Source organism: Balearica regulorum, chromosome 13, assembly GCF_011004875.1.
Source record: "Balearica regulorum gibbericeps isolate bBalReg1 chromosome 13, bBalReg1.pri, whole genome shotgun sequence".
Lineage (NCBI taxonomy): Eukaryota > Metazoa > Chordata > Aves > Gruiformes > Gruidae > Balearica > Balearica regulorum.
In genome coordinates, this window is record NC_046196.1 from 2,279,229 (window position 1) to 2,293,964 (window position 14,736).

Genomic DNA, 14,736 nt, shown 5'->3' on the forward strand with positions numbered 1-14,736 from the left:
TATGAAACTCAGTCTGACTCATCCCCCACAGCAATTGCAAGCATGAAGGAGAACAGTAACCGATACACTCAGTCTTTTTTTTTTTTTTTTTTTCCCCCCTAAGGATAATTTCCCACATTGGCTTTTAGCTCCTGCACATGGTGCAGGAGTGGTGGGTCCTGCTTAAGCTCACGCCATCGGGTGCGTTAGACCAGGGGAAAGAAAAGCCACTTCAGAGGCTTTACTGCTGACGTCTATTTATACGTTACATCAACAAATCTCTTCATTTTTAATAACATTGTCATCTCACCTATGTAAAATATGTATTAAAATTAAAACCCCTGAAGTTTGAGTCTGTCACTGCAGGTTAAGTAAACATCACTTCAATTCGCTGTGAGTCCTATAGCGAACACTCAAATTGCTCACATTATTCAGCCAACCCATTTTTTATTTAAAAAAAAAAAAAAAAAAAAGAATCTACAGCAGAATAACACAAATTCACGCTCAGAATATGCGAGTCCTCGCTCACAAGGGCTGACACAGAAAATTGCACGCCTATCCCAACAAATCCATGCCACAGAATTATAAGCAACTTGGACACATCATCTAACCTGCTGCAGCAGGTCTCTCACCTAGAGAGGGGTGTCTTGGTTCTAGATATCTGCCAGCTTCTTGCCAAGAAATACAAGCAATCCAGAACCCAAAACTAAGTTTGTCCTAGCTGGTCAGAAGATACAATCCCACAAAACAATCCTACGACTGGATCGAGGTCTGAAGCAGGTGAAGGATGTGCTAGAAGATACAGCTCTTCCCCTCAGCTGTGCAGAGCGACCATCCTCTGATGGTTTTGTAGGCTGCACGTGGTTATTCAGAAGAAGAGGCACATGACAGCACCTTGTCACACCGCCACAGGCACTCACCTGGAAAATTTGGACTCAGCTGCGTCTCTGTCCTGAAACCAACATGTAAACGATGACGATGATCTGGGGATTATGGCAGCGTTACGTGGAAAAGGCAGTAGGAAGTTTCTAAGATTAAACACCTTTTAAGTGTAATACGCACATACAGGCAGGAGCCTTTCCAAGGAAAAACATTACTTCCAACTTCTTACCTACGATGGAGGGGAGAGTCCCTCTCCCGCTGCCAAGGCTGAAATTTAAGACTAATCATGGATTAAGCTACAGAAGGAAATTCTTTGTCTGTGCAAGGTTTAAATCCGTACAAACCTACAGCAGTTCCACGACAGCGTAAAAGCAAGCCCTGTCCATCATTTCCTTCCAGAGAAAGCCCAAAGCAGCAAGTCAAGTCTTGCTCCCCATAAATGAGCTGGAAACATAATAAATATTATTAAATTCCATTAGACACTACAAACTTGAAAGCCTTGTCTGAGGGACGGGGTAATTTCTGACATAGGGATGATTGATTTCCAGTAGAGTTAGGAATGCAGTGCTTGCTTAACAGAAGTAAAACACATGTATTTAGGTCTTCCTCCTCACCAGGGAAGTACAACACATACGGCTCTGTCTCGGTGCAATAACTGCGGTGACAGTGAGCTACTGAACAAGGGCTCCTCAGCAGTAAGGTAATAGGTAGGTCCTGGCCAGCACCAGTCACAGCTTAGTACTCATCACTGCAACGTGACAGATGAGTCCTGGCAACTGTGTGTCTCCAAGAAGTGGAGCAGGAAAAAAACACATACAAAAATACACCACACGTAATGATGCTAACATGCCCAAGGACCTTGCTTTGTGTCATCCTGCGTTCGTGCTGAAAAACGCCTGCGTGTGCTTGCAGAGAGGCAGGTTTTAATAGCTGCTTGGATATCCTTTAGCGTTTTCACAACATTGCCTGGATAGTCAGGCAGAGATCGCTGGCGAAGCTCCACGGACAGCAAAGTTAACATCAGGAGCGGAGTGCCAAGTTATGCCCAAGAAGGGGGTGCTGGGGGATCGTGATCCCTGCCGTTCCCAGTGCCGCGGCACACAGCTTGCTCTGCATCCTTTGCTACGTGTTGTTCTTATCTTGCTCCTTCTTGGCTGGTTCTCCCCAACAGCAGTGCCGAAAGCACAAATCTCTCTCCAAGGATGAACCTGGTGAAGTTCCATAACTGAACATGACACCAGGACTCCCACACGCTCCCCGGAGGCCAGCTGAGCCCAGCCCTTCCAACCCGGCCACTTCCACACACCGCTTCCACGAGTCTAAGGTTTCTAAGAACCAGCCCCAGATGCTTGGAAGCTCAGGATGCAGCTAAAACAGCTCGTGTGGCCTTTAGCCTGGAAATGCCGAGAAGGACAGGAGAAACCAAGCTGGGGTCATTTCACATCAAGCCCACGAGCCTCCCACCGTGGCCGAGCTTGGGGAACGCAGCTGCGGGGAAGCAACACGGGGGTTAACGCCTCTTCCCTGCTCTGCAGGGAAGCTCTGGGAAGGGAGGGACAAACGTGGAAAGCCTGGTGGTGTAGGCTTCGAAAGGCAACTCCTGCGGCCAGAGGTTAGAACCAGGGACAAAGTTGCTAACGAAGGTCCTGTTTTCTACTTGGCCAAGGATCTGCTGCGTATCCTTGGCCAACGAAGTGCTCTGTCTCATCTGAGGAACAGAGATAACAGAGGTGAAAGGTACAGCACGCATGCAAACAACTTCTTATGAGCTTGGCTCACAAGTTGGCAGGAAGAAATACAGGTCCTGCCCTGGGTAGGGCGGAGGTAGGCACATATAGCCTGTTCTGTGTTTTTTTTTTGGTCTGTAATTGTATTCTGCTGTCACTAATACTGCACATCCAATCTGAGGCTTTCCTGGTGTCTGGAGCTCAGCCACAGCCTCCTTGTTGTGCTCACGAGGTTTTCCCCGCTGTTCTCGATGGCTCAGCAAACTGAGCTGCCTGCCCTGGCAGCACGGCATTCTCTGGGGAAAGAGATTCATCTGGTATTAAACTGCAAGCTGAAAACTGAGTCATATTTGCAGGTTTGGTTGTTGGGACGCTAACTGGAAGGTGCTACAAAGGCTTCTGGAGAGACGTTTGCAAAGAAAAAAGAGAAAGGATGGGGTGCTGAGTCCAGCAAGAGCATGTTACACCAGAGCCGGGGCGGGTGAGGTGCAGACCACGTGCTCGTGACCTGCCTTCACATCAGTTTTAAGCGTCAGGTCTCAAACAGCGAGCACGGCAGGCATTATCTAAGTTAGCTACATCGGGAGCTTTCTGCTCTCCCTGAACCACGACTGACCAAACATGGGTACGTCCCGTTGCTCCCGCCTCCAAGCTGGGCGACACATTTCGCCGTTTCAGAGTACAGGGCTCGCTTACAAACCCAGAAAATGCCCACATTCATCGACAATACCTTCACCTACATGAATGAATCCATTCCCATACAAACATCTGAGGAGAAAAGAGCAAAATGTTGTTGGAACTAAAACAGCTCTTAAAAATGCACACCATCAGCCCCTGCTGCAGTACATCCCTACGCGGACCTCTGGAGTCGTTTTTCCCTTGGTCCAGCGCGACAAGGTCCTCCAAGAGCCCCACTGCCCTTTGCAGTTAGGTGGTAGTTAGGGATGAAGCTTCCCCAAACACAAATCAACCTAGCTATTTTTATTCTTTTAACTGGCACCAGGAAATGGATTGGGTGAAGAGATTTGAGAGACAAACAGCTCTCAGGTATCCTAAGCTGTGGCATGTTTGCCATCATAGATGAATAGACCAGGGTCAAGGGCACTGTGAGAACCACGTAGAGCTGTGTGGAAGACGTGAACATCTCCAGTGTGGGAGGAGCACGAAAGAACAGAAGGTAGAGATGGAGAAATGAAATGACCCAGAAACAGAGGTTTATCCGAGTTCTCTTCCAGGAACAGGACTAGGGATACACATACACATTTTTTTCCAAATTAATATATCTAGACTTTGATTACACTAATCTCAGGTAATCGCAGCATTTCAGCTACCATCCCTCTCGGAAAAAGCGCAGCAATCTTTCTTGCTACATTTCCTCCACTGGCCCAGCAGCAGGTTGCTGTTAGCTTGTCCTGGGCTACGTCAGCAGAGGCTAAAAATAATTATCCTTAAAGGAAATCCAAACACTGCAATCTCCTCTTTCACTCACTACCTAATTAATAGTTTCCAGGTCACCCTGGCTTTCTGAGAACATCTGTTTGTTTTCACTACATTCAAGGAAAGTCAAAGCTGGCCTGAAAGAAGAATACGAAAGCACGTTTGATGTTTGCATAGTCTCCCTTCCACAGACGTATCCGGATGTTGGGCCCTTCGAGTAAAAAAGTGCATCCACAAAGACAAATTCATGACTGCAAATCTAGAGCGCGTGCATCTGTAGTTCAGAGACAGCTATTCATCTCCACAGTCGCTAGGAGCAAGTAGATTATCTGCAGGCGATTTTAGGACTATTTTTGCAGAAATACAGAAACAAATGCAATTGCATAAAAAGAAACCAATGAGCTGCCTTAAAGTCTTTGGTGGCATCGTATGAGGAAGTTGCACTCGAGCACATTTTTAGCATTTGGTTTCTACGCGTGGTGAGGCTCGACTCAGCACATGCAAACACAGGAAAGGTCCTTTCTTTTTGTTTAAGTGAGGTTTGTGCACATCCAGTCCTCATGTTTATGGCAGAACAGGGTGCATTCATCTCGCTTTGCATGGACTTGGCAAGAGGCAGAACGCCGGGTGGCTCCAAGTTTGCCAGACTGGCTGGTGGCATCACTCCTACGCAGAAACATCCCTGTGACACAGCACCCCAGCTTCTCGCTGCTCCCAAGCTGCCTCAAACGACATGCAAAGCCAGGAGGTACAACCGCAGCAAGAGTATTGGAGGTACACGGCAAGCAAGAAACGCTGGAATGGGACAACGGACGTTCCGTTAATAAAGATGGAAAATCATGGACATAGTGCTCCAAACAGCAAAGGCTGGAGAAGCAAGGAGGAGTCAACAGCATGATGAGCAGAAGGAAGCAGCAGGAGATACAGCCCCCAAAGGGAGGTCCTAAGCAAAGAGCAACGGGTAATAAAATTAATGGTGGCAGGGAAAGAGCTGGAAGATGGAGGAGATACGAGTGTTCTGGCTTTCCATACATCCAGGGACAGAACCCGGCACCAGGAGCTCCCCTGGAGTCTGTCAGCACCTTCAACCCAGTCATCACTTCACAGCACAGCCCTGATGCGACTCCCAAGCTGTAACACAAACAACACGGCTCCGCGGCTCAGATCCCAGTTCATTCCCAACCGCGGCCAAGGATGTGCATTCCTGTGCGCTGCGTGCCAGAAGGCAGCGCACGGCCTGCGTTGCGAGGCGCTGACAGAAATTAAGCAATCACTCATTATTCTTCTTTGTCAGAGCCCTGTTCCACCCAAGAACACCAAGTCCTTGGGTGACAGGCACTGGAGGAACCTTTAGTCCTCAAGTCACATCAGCTGTGCTTAGACAAGCAGAAATGACAGAGCTTTGTGTGTCCCACCGCACCTTGCGCTCGCATGTTCCATGGAGGATGGGTTTGCTCGTGCCCGCCCTGCGCAGGGGTAAAGCCAGCATCGCAGTCCAGTCCGTTACTGGCACCTACTTGGGCTACGTCATTCCCTCCTCCCTGCAGGGACTTTTTCAAGCAACAGGACCAAAACCAAGACGCGAGGCCAAGTGCGCGGCTTTGCTGTTTCTCCAGAGCTGCTGACCCCTGCTTATAAGTCGGCACACGGGCTACCCCCCTCCTTCCCTGCCCCACAGGTCCCCCTGCCCCGGGGATGGCGGGGAAGTTGCAAGAACAGACCTCGGGTTGCAAGAATAATCCTGCTTAAGCTCCGAGGTCCTGGGATGTGACGATATTGCAAGGAGTAGGTGCATCTCAGGAGTAATTAGCAGGCTCCACAGGGCTGAACTTTAGTTTTAGTGTCGTTCTCTTTTTACTTTATTAAGTAGACAGCACAACCAAGACTTGTATTTAACCTCTTTTATCCTCAGTTTTATGCTTTAGCACCTCCCCCAGACACCCCGGTGCCTGGCTCTGATTTTTCTGCCCTGCTGCTCAAGACATGGAAAAACAAGCGCGGTATCACACAGAGCAGCATCACTGGTATTTGCTCCGTTTCAAGAGAAGCTATATTTAAAAGCCAAACCCAACGTACCATTCTGTTTACCATGGGCAGATGGAATAACACGCGGTGCCTGGAGCTGCCCTGGCTGTGGGACAGCACGTGTGGTGGATGCACGGGGACAAGCTTCCACGACAGATGCTGTGAACTCCAGTGCGATTTGGACACTAGTTGGCTACAGGGTCATTTAGTTGGCTGTACTAATTTTCCACAGATTTTCCTCAAGTATTGGATAGTAACCACCAAAAGCGTGAAACCTTCATTTAACAGTTTTCCCTAGCACTGGTGAGACCACAGCTGAGCCTTATGCTTTCAGTTCCAGACCACCCCATACAGTCGGGATCAGTGTCATGGAGCAAGAACCCTTGCATCCTAACCGCACTGCCTGAACCTCAGCAGCGATCCTCTTCAACCACAAGAAATACTTTATCTTGGAAAATAAGGAGATCTTGTGGATGCATTCAAACAGCTTAAACTGTTGTCCTGAAGCGCAGTAAGTTGTCTGGTTCACAAAAGCCCATCCCGACCTTAACAGGCTCACTGCTGGCTTGCACCACAGTTAATTGAGATCTGAATCTGCCCTTCTTGCATTTTAAGAGCATCTAACCTGTGTGCATGCAAGTCAAGAGCCAAGTGACCACGGACCTCGATTAGCAAAAGGGTGGGGGTGACTGCTCTTGGGAACAGGCACAAGGGAATGAGCATCCGGAAAGTGCCACTTCCCAAGATCAAAGCATTAATTAAATACTAATTCATTCTCATGATGAGAAACTACGGCTGAGAAAGCACCCATGATGCGGAGATTGGCACTTGTGGCTCACAATCAGGCAAAGAATAAATGAGATTCACTGGCTTATTCAATAGGCAAAACAAGGTTATATTTTCATTAGGAGGGAAAAGCTTTTCCTTTGTTTTTCCCCCTCAACAAAGGAAAAACAAAAATAATCCCTTAAGTTCAGGTCAACCAAAATGCATGACCAATCCCTTCGTTTTGGTTTGGTAGTCTGGATAATTTTCCCCTTTTACAAAAAGGATTACAATGCAGGCAAGTTATGAAACGGAATGTTACTTCAAAATAGAAGAACATGAATATTTAATTCTGAAAATGTTGAAACAAAACATAGCTGCCCTTTAAAAAAAGATTAGCTACTAGTGCCAATTCAGTAAATACTTTCAGTCAACCCCAAAATTGCATTTCTCGGCAAATAAACTATTCATCCTGAAAAAGGTCGCCCAGATCCACGCAGACTCCAAAAACAAAGCGCTCCACTATTCAAGCTCAGAGCAAGTCTCCATCACCGCAACCATGCTCATGACTTGGATCCTCTCTGAATGTTCCCAAGTCATTTATGTGGAAACATATTTTTAAGAACAACTTCTATCAAAGTGATTTGTTGGTGCTAAGTTTTGTTCTTAGGAGGAAAACAAGAGAAGTAATGGTATTTTGCTCCCTTATTCATGAAAAAAGAGGGGTGGGAGATAGGAATTTTGCCAGCCATCCATACCAGGCACTTAAACAGGTTGAATGATCCATGTAAACAGAGATACCAGTTCTGAAAACGCATGACCCCATTACCTGGCTGTTAATATTCCTGCATTGTCCTCTGCTTTGCCAGCCCATTTTGTGGGCTTTCGTAGTGGAAAAAACTGAGGCATTTTATAGTAGCGGCGACACAGAAACAAACCCCAGTAGATGCTAATGGTAGAACCATAGTCCCACTTGGGTTTGGGTTTGTTATGGGTTTTTTTAATAGTGTTGACAGCAAAATCCTTTCATCATGTGGGAAAACAGCAAATGTCACTCTAATAAAAGAGCAAACCCATGACCCCACCAATTAAAGTCCTCCAAACCAGGCATCTCAGCTCCCTGCAAGTCAAGACTTTTCCTCTGTTCCCAGCACTGCTTCTGCTCTGGCAGAGTCCAAGAAGAGAAGAACAAGCACCCAAACTTCACTTACTTCCCAGGAAAATAAACACACCCCTCCATACCTGGCAAAGACCTGCTTCTACGCGAAGGCAGCTCTCAAGAGATGGCACATGCAGACATCGGCGATGGCAGGAACTAGTCTTGACCCTTCATGAAGAACAACATCCAAAAATTAAAGCCAGCAGAAGCAGCACAACTCTGAGTTCATGCCACCCAAAGATGGACTTGACCTGCACAGATCCAGCAATTTTTTAAAAGAAAATACTGCCCAAAAGAAACACAAGAAACAAAATACCCAAAAAACCCCCAAGGCTTGACAAACTAACGATTAAACAAGAGCTGAAAAGGTTTATACCTGAGGCTTAGGCCTTCTGTCTATGAAGGAAACTAGACTAAATATTACTGTTCCAGATGGGAAAATCTGTATAGTGAAACTTAAATCACATATACAGCCAGCTCATGACTGAGGCAGCAGGAACCACTCTCTCTCTGAACAACCACACCAATCTTCTATTTAGGTAGCTAGTTTAGTCATCTAAGCTAAATCGTTTGTGCACATCTCTGTAAAGAGAGGACTGAGAGATAGCAGAAGACAAGACTTTTGTTTTGCCAGTGCCCCAGACCTCAGGGAAAAGTTCTCAAGCGTCTAATGCTGCTGTTTGCTTTACAAAAAATGTCTTTCCCTAAGGAGGGATCCTCAGACTGCACTGCCCCAGCTGTTTTGACCTCCTCTCTATCCTTTGTTCTCCCCTTTTTCCCTCCCCCAAGACTTTCCTATTCCTCATGACTAGCATCAGCTTTCCCAACAAACTAAGAGGGCTGAGGTTGTAACAAAAATAATCATCGTTTGACATCACATTCCCCAACAATGTGTCTTGGTAATCAGGACAAATCCAGTCTCAGCTCCTGGCAAAGCTCCTCTTGGAAGAAGATGACCTCTCAGACTAGGTCAGCATGAGATGGGAGTTCACTTGCTCCTCAAAACAGAAATGAAAAAATAAAAAAAAAAAATTAAAAAACCCCCCCCAAAACCTAGGGTCTTATTCTGTTCGCATTTACAACTGGCTCCACGCTGGGGAAATCCAGCTGATTTCCTTGGAGCTGCTCACAGTTTACATCACCATGAGCATGAGAAGAGTCGGGCCATTCACTGTGCGTGCTTCACAGCACTGGCTCGAGGCCATAATGATCTGATCTCAATCTACATTTTCATTAAGCTTGTGGGTGGTTCAGAGAGAGGGTTTTATTGGGCTCAGAGACAATAGGGTGCAGCTGTGAAGTTTGCATCCGGATCTGAACTTGCAAAGAGTTCAAATCCAGGGTTTTGGGTCAGATCCATCTCAAGCATTAATTTTCTCGATATCAAAATACCACCCTCGGGACTTGCAGAAGCAAGGCCAATTCTGGCGCACAACGGTGTAACAGCATTGCCCTCCACGGAGTCTGTCCTGATTTACACTAGAGAGAGATCAAAATTCATGCCAGGGCAGCAGGGAAGTTGTGCTTTATGCTCATTGCCATGATTCGAGTGGACACAATAACATCTGCTTGCTCCAAACCAGGAAAATATCCTAATGTGCTTCCCATCCATTGGTTATTATTGCCAGAAGAACTCTAAGTGCATTTTGAGCTACTATTTTTGTTTTGGGAAGATATGCACAACTCCTCTGCTTTCACATCCAAATGGTCTTTTTCATCCTCCTCCCCTTCTCCCTGGCAGCTGCTCGTGCTGCATCTGTGCCGGTTGTGCGAACCGTGCGAGCGGTGTGTTTTTATAGCTGGGAACTGGCAGTCGGTGTCCTGGTACCTGCTGTGCTCTGGCTGCTTGTTTCGCTTGCAGCTCCGCGCGGGTTTAACCAAAGCTTCTCAGCACTCCAATCGTTTCGCGCTCGAGGGAGGTTCGTGCTTTCGGGGAGGGCGTTACAAAAGCTTCGTAGTCAGGGGTTGAAAATACAGAAGGGAGGAAACGCAACCTCGAGCTTAGACACAATTAAGCATTGAGCCTCTCTTGGCCAAACGAAAGGGCGTACGAGCTGGGGACCAGCTTTCCAGCAACACCCCACGGCGAGGCCGCAGGGGCGAGCAAAGCCCAGGAAAGCTGGTAAAGGACCACGTCAGCTTCAATCCAACTTCCAAAGCGATCGACGTCCACAGTGCCGTGAGCCTTTGGATCCAAAGGAGGGGGAGTCACCGCAGGAACAAGCCCAAGGCTGCTCTGCAACAACTGCCCGTGCTCACGCCCTCGGCCCTTTGCGAAAGGGAGGTAAACGGAATGAGCGCTACAAGAGGTTTAAGCGGCTCCAGACCTCTCGTGTTTGCCACGAGCAAAGCTGGACAGTAACTGGTCACCTTGCCAGACCTGACTTGCAAAGGTGTTAGGCACAGTGAGGTGCAGGGCAGCCTCTAGCAGCTGTCCCAGCGGATTTTTCTGGGACTCAGATGTTTACCCCAATAATAATTTTATTTTTTTTTAAAATCACGGTAGGTGCACATCAGCATCTTCAAATGCTAAGAATATTTTAGAAAAGCAGCAGTCTAACAATATTTAAACCCCTGATTTGCCTCTAGCTTAGGAAATATCAGAGAAGTATATCAGACAATCCTGATTCTCCCTATTCACAAACCTTTTGCAAGTGAGAATAACGTTGATAACACACTAATATGTCAGTTGTTGCCGAGCAGTCAAGGACTTTTCAGCTTCTCACACGGCCCTGCCAACGAGAAGGTGGGGGATGCCCAGGAAGCTGGGAGGGGACAGCTGACCCCAACTGGCCAAGGCGATATTCCATACGTCGTGTTCCATACATAAGCCGGCGGTTGGCCGGGAGGCGGCGTGGCTCAGGAACTGAGCATTGGCTTTGAGTGGCGAGCAATTGTATATTCTTTTATTACTATTATTACATTTCTCTTCCTTTTCTGTCCTATTAAACTGTCTTTCTCTCAACCCACGAGTTTTACCTTTTTCTTTTCGGTTCTCTCCCCCATCCCACCGCGGGGGGAGCGAGCGAACAGTTGTTGTAGCTGCCGGCCGGGTTAAGCCACGACATGGGGCCGTCAGCTTTTTTGGGAAAGGACTCCCCAGGTCACAGATCTGTGCCAGTTAGGACAACTTTAGTATTTGCTAAGTGAAAAGTTTATTTTTTTTCAATGAAAAACTGTCACTTCCTCCTCTTAACAGAATATCTCAAAAAAATTCTTTGCTTCTGATTCAGACCCTCTGAGAACCCGAAACCCTGATAACTAAAAGCATTCAGGTTTTGGTTTCTGAAAAGCCAAAAGAAAAATCTCAGATGAGAAACCTGCCAGGTGGTCAATATTTGAGACAGAGAAAAACACCTGCAAAATCTCCACTGAGCTAAGTGAAACCGGTCTCATCTCAGGAAGGCGTAAGCAAAACAAAAGCTGCTGTTCCTGTAAGCATCCCAGCTTTAAAGGACAGATTCTCATTTAGCAACAGAGTACACGGCTTCAGTCGTTTCCAAAGAACAGTTTTGTCTGAGTGTGATTAGACCAGGACTTGTACTTCAAGACACACTAGTGAATAGAAAATACACAAGATCCTAAGCAAGACGATGAGATTTTGGGAGAACCACAACTGGTTTCAGCCTGCCTGGCTTTTCCAGACCTCTGCAGAGGCTGACAGATGCTGCAAGGGGACCTCTCCCACGCAGAATAAAAGGGAGCTCCAAGCCCTGTGGACTGCCTGACCTGAAAACTGCACGTTACGGAAATCCAGAGGCAGGCAGAGGCGTCCAAGCAGCGCAGGCAGTTTGCATCTTACGCTGAGGATGAAGGACCAAGAAGCATCACAGCATCCCCACCCAGCCAGCACACCAGAGCTTAAGAAACACATTTAAAACGACCAACTACTTGTGCAAAGCCATTAATTTCACATTTAGCAATGAAGCATCTGTTATCTTCGAAAGAAACCTCCCAGCAGAAGCACAGGATGATTGCTGACATTAACTGCTATTTTTCCTCACGCGGTGGGATTAGCAACGCTAACGACCACCTCTCAGCACGTGTCAGATCTCGCTGCACCCCAGCAGCGCTCCCCGGCTCGCTGACACCCCCGGGGTGCTGGCAGGGACCTCCAGCACCGTGGCTGCGAGGGGAATTTTGCCCGGTATGTTTAAGTACATTCAGTTTAAAAGGTCAGGTTGAGAACTGCTCGCACGCTCTTTACGTCTGGAAACAGGAGGTAAGTGCAGCCATTAAGCACGGCTAAAATACATCTTAGTAAGAGATTCTTGGAAAGTCTCGTAGTCTCAAGCGTCCTCACCTTTGGCCAAGAGCAAAGACAGACTCGCTCCCACTTAGTCCATCTCAGTCGCGAACAGGGGGCCTTCTACAGCTGCATAAAACTGACGCTGGTGGGAATTAATACACACAAAAATTCCTACGGAAAGCCAGTCCATCCCCTCCTTACTGCAGGGAAAACTGATTTTTTTTTTTTTTTTAAAATTATTATTTTTAAATTTTTTTTTTTTAAACTGCCAGATACAGGTTCAGGGGTTGGGGAAGCAATCACATTGCTGCCCCCACCGCCGAGCTAGCAGGCGACCAGAGACAAATCCCTGCCTGCACCTCCAACTCCTCTCTCAGCCCAAGCAGCATCAGCGACTGGAACCGGCTCTTCCTCCCTCGGCGTGTTGCTGAGGACAGCGGCACCCCCATTGCTACAAACCTTCCTTCTGCTGCCTGATTACTATGGTTTAATCAGGTAGCAGAAAAACAGGAAAATATGCCAGATGAGATTACACACCTTGTCTATGCCACAGAATGCCCCTGTGATTTCTAATCAAATTACTTGGGAACTGTATAATAGACAGGGATGCACAGAAAATTTTTGTTAATCAATTATCCTGACAACACAAAAGAAAAAATTACATTCACCAAATAGATTATGTTACTATGACATTTCTGTTAGTCAGATTTGGTTTAGATGACGCTTGCTATCAAGGATAGCAAGGGGATACTTCAAAGCGAAGAAACCTCCACAGAGCCCAAGAACAAGAGAATTCAAAGTATTTCTCCGCACATCTAACAAAAAAAAAAAAAACCCAACCAAAAAAAAAAGCAAACAACAACCTACAGACCTCACTGCCACAGGATCTCACAGAGGCCAAGCGGATTTAGAAGGATTACCCATTTATATGTAAAGCAAGAATGTTGGGAGTTCTAATATGAAACATTGAGAAAACCCCTGGAGTTTGAAAGCAGCCCCTCTTGCTCCAGAGCTTCTGGTAAAACTTAACTACCAAGAGTCAAACCCAAATCCCTCCTTGAGCAGGTTACCCCACTGCCGCTTCCCTCGGAGCAGATGGTCCCGGAGACGGTGCTGGCGGCCGAGAGCAGGGTTGGGGCTCCAAGGGTGCCGGGTGGAACGCCTCAGCTCCGGCAGCCCGCGGCAGGGCTGCACAGCCCACCGAGAAATGAAGGTCAGAAATAAAAAGAGAAAAATCACCCAAGGGGAAAGAGCAGAACCAAACCAGGCAGGAATTCCTTCCTCTTGTTCGTCTTTAAGGAACAGCAGCTGGCAAGCCCGGCTGGCCCAAAGTTGCCCGCGTTGACCCCAATGACAACAAACCCTAAATCCCATCGCGGGGGGGTCATGCCAGCTTTAAGAACTGGAGCGAGAAACGGAGCCAGCTACAACACAGCAGCTGCTCCAGCACAGTCCCAGGTAGGCAGACAGTTAAGAGCACACATCTGGAGCCCAGCCCAGCCCACATCTGGCTTTACTTTACATTTTCTGTTGATGCTATGTGCGAGGATACGGAGCACCCACATCTTCCTCTGCATTTATCTCCTCTCAGGATCCTCACTGCAGCCCCTTGCTCTCAACTGTTATGTTTATTTGGTTTGCACTAAAAAGTGGTCTTTAATTAAACAGTCCTTTTTCTGGGTATGTTTCTGATTGTATCATACTTAAACCAGACCCCCCGATTCCAGATCTACATTTCTGACACAAACCAGAAAGCCCTCGACAGAACAGTTTCCCAAACCTTAATTACTTTGCTTTACGTTATTGCTGTTCTGCTTTAGAGGCCAATACAGGGTCTTGGTGGAGAGCTTGAAGCTGCAAGCCCTGAAATTGCCCACAAAGCGAGGACAACGGCAACTCCAGGTTCCTGCCCTGTCGTTCGGGCAGATGCTGTTAAGAAACCACCGGTATCTCATATCTAGTTCGGTCCCCGGCTCTCGAGCTAGGGTGATAAGCTGGGCTCAGGCTTATTCGCGACGTGGAGAAACGCTTAGATCCTGCGCGGTAACTGCACGCAACCCCTCTGTTCTTTCTCCCATGGCTTGTGTTTTTACTGTTAAGTTACCGACTGCCCTTGAATATTCGAGCTGGTCCAGAACTTTTACCAGGAGGGATAGCAGGTGCAGAGTTAAGGGATTTTGCAAGGCTGGAGTTTGGAAATCCTATAGCTGCGAAATGCATCAGACCGGAGCGCGCTGCTTTGCTCGCCTCAAGGTGTTTCCAGAAGAAACGGCCAAGCCGAAGGTAAGCAGGCACCGTGGCCTCCTTACAAGCGGCCGAGCAGCAAAAGCCAGCCCTGCAAGGCAATTAAACGGCGACCTTCCAAAGCCGCTCTTAATTGCCTGCAGGCAAAGGGAAGTGCCGTCGGGTGAAGGAAGTTGGAAGGATCAGTGAAAAGCTCGGGGAGTTCAGCAGGCTGCTGATGAGCGGATTATGTTACTGCTAGTTCTTAGACTTCCTTCCACAGGGACCCT

General features: G+C 47.5%; 1 protein-coding gene across 1 annotated transcript in view; it reads right to left on the bottom strand.

The window, feature by feature from the left end:
* The window catches only part of ZNF469 (zinc finger protein 469), a 154,556-nt gene extending 145,837 nt beyond the window's left edge, over positions 1–8,719 (bottom strand). Inside the window, exons 1-2 of the mRNA XM_075765747.1 lie at positions 8,351–8,719; positions 8,058–8,142 (exon numbers count right to left, since the gene is read on the bottom strand). The gene's annotated coding sequence lies outside the window, so the exon portion shown is untranslated. The remainder of the gene's footprint in view (positions 1–8,057; positions 8,143–8,350) is intronic.
* Between the last annotated feature and the right edge of the window lie 6,017 nt (positions 8,720–14,736).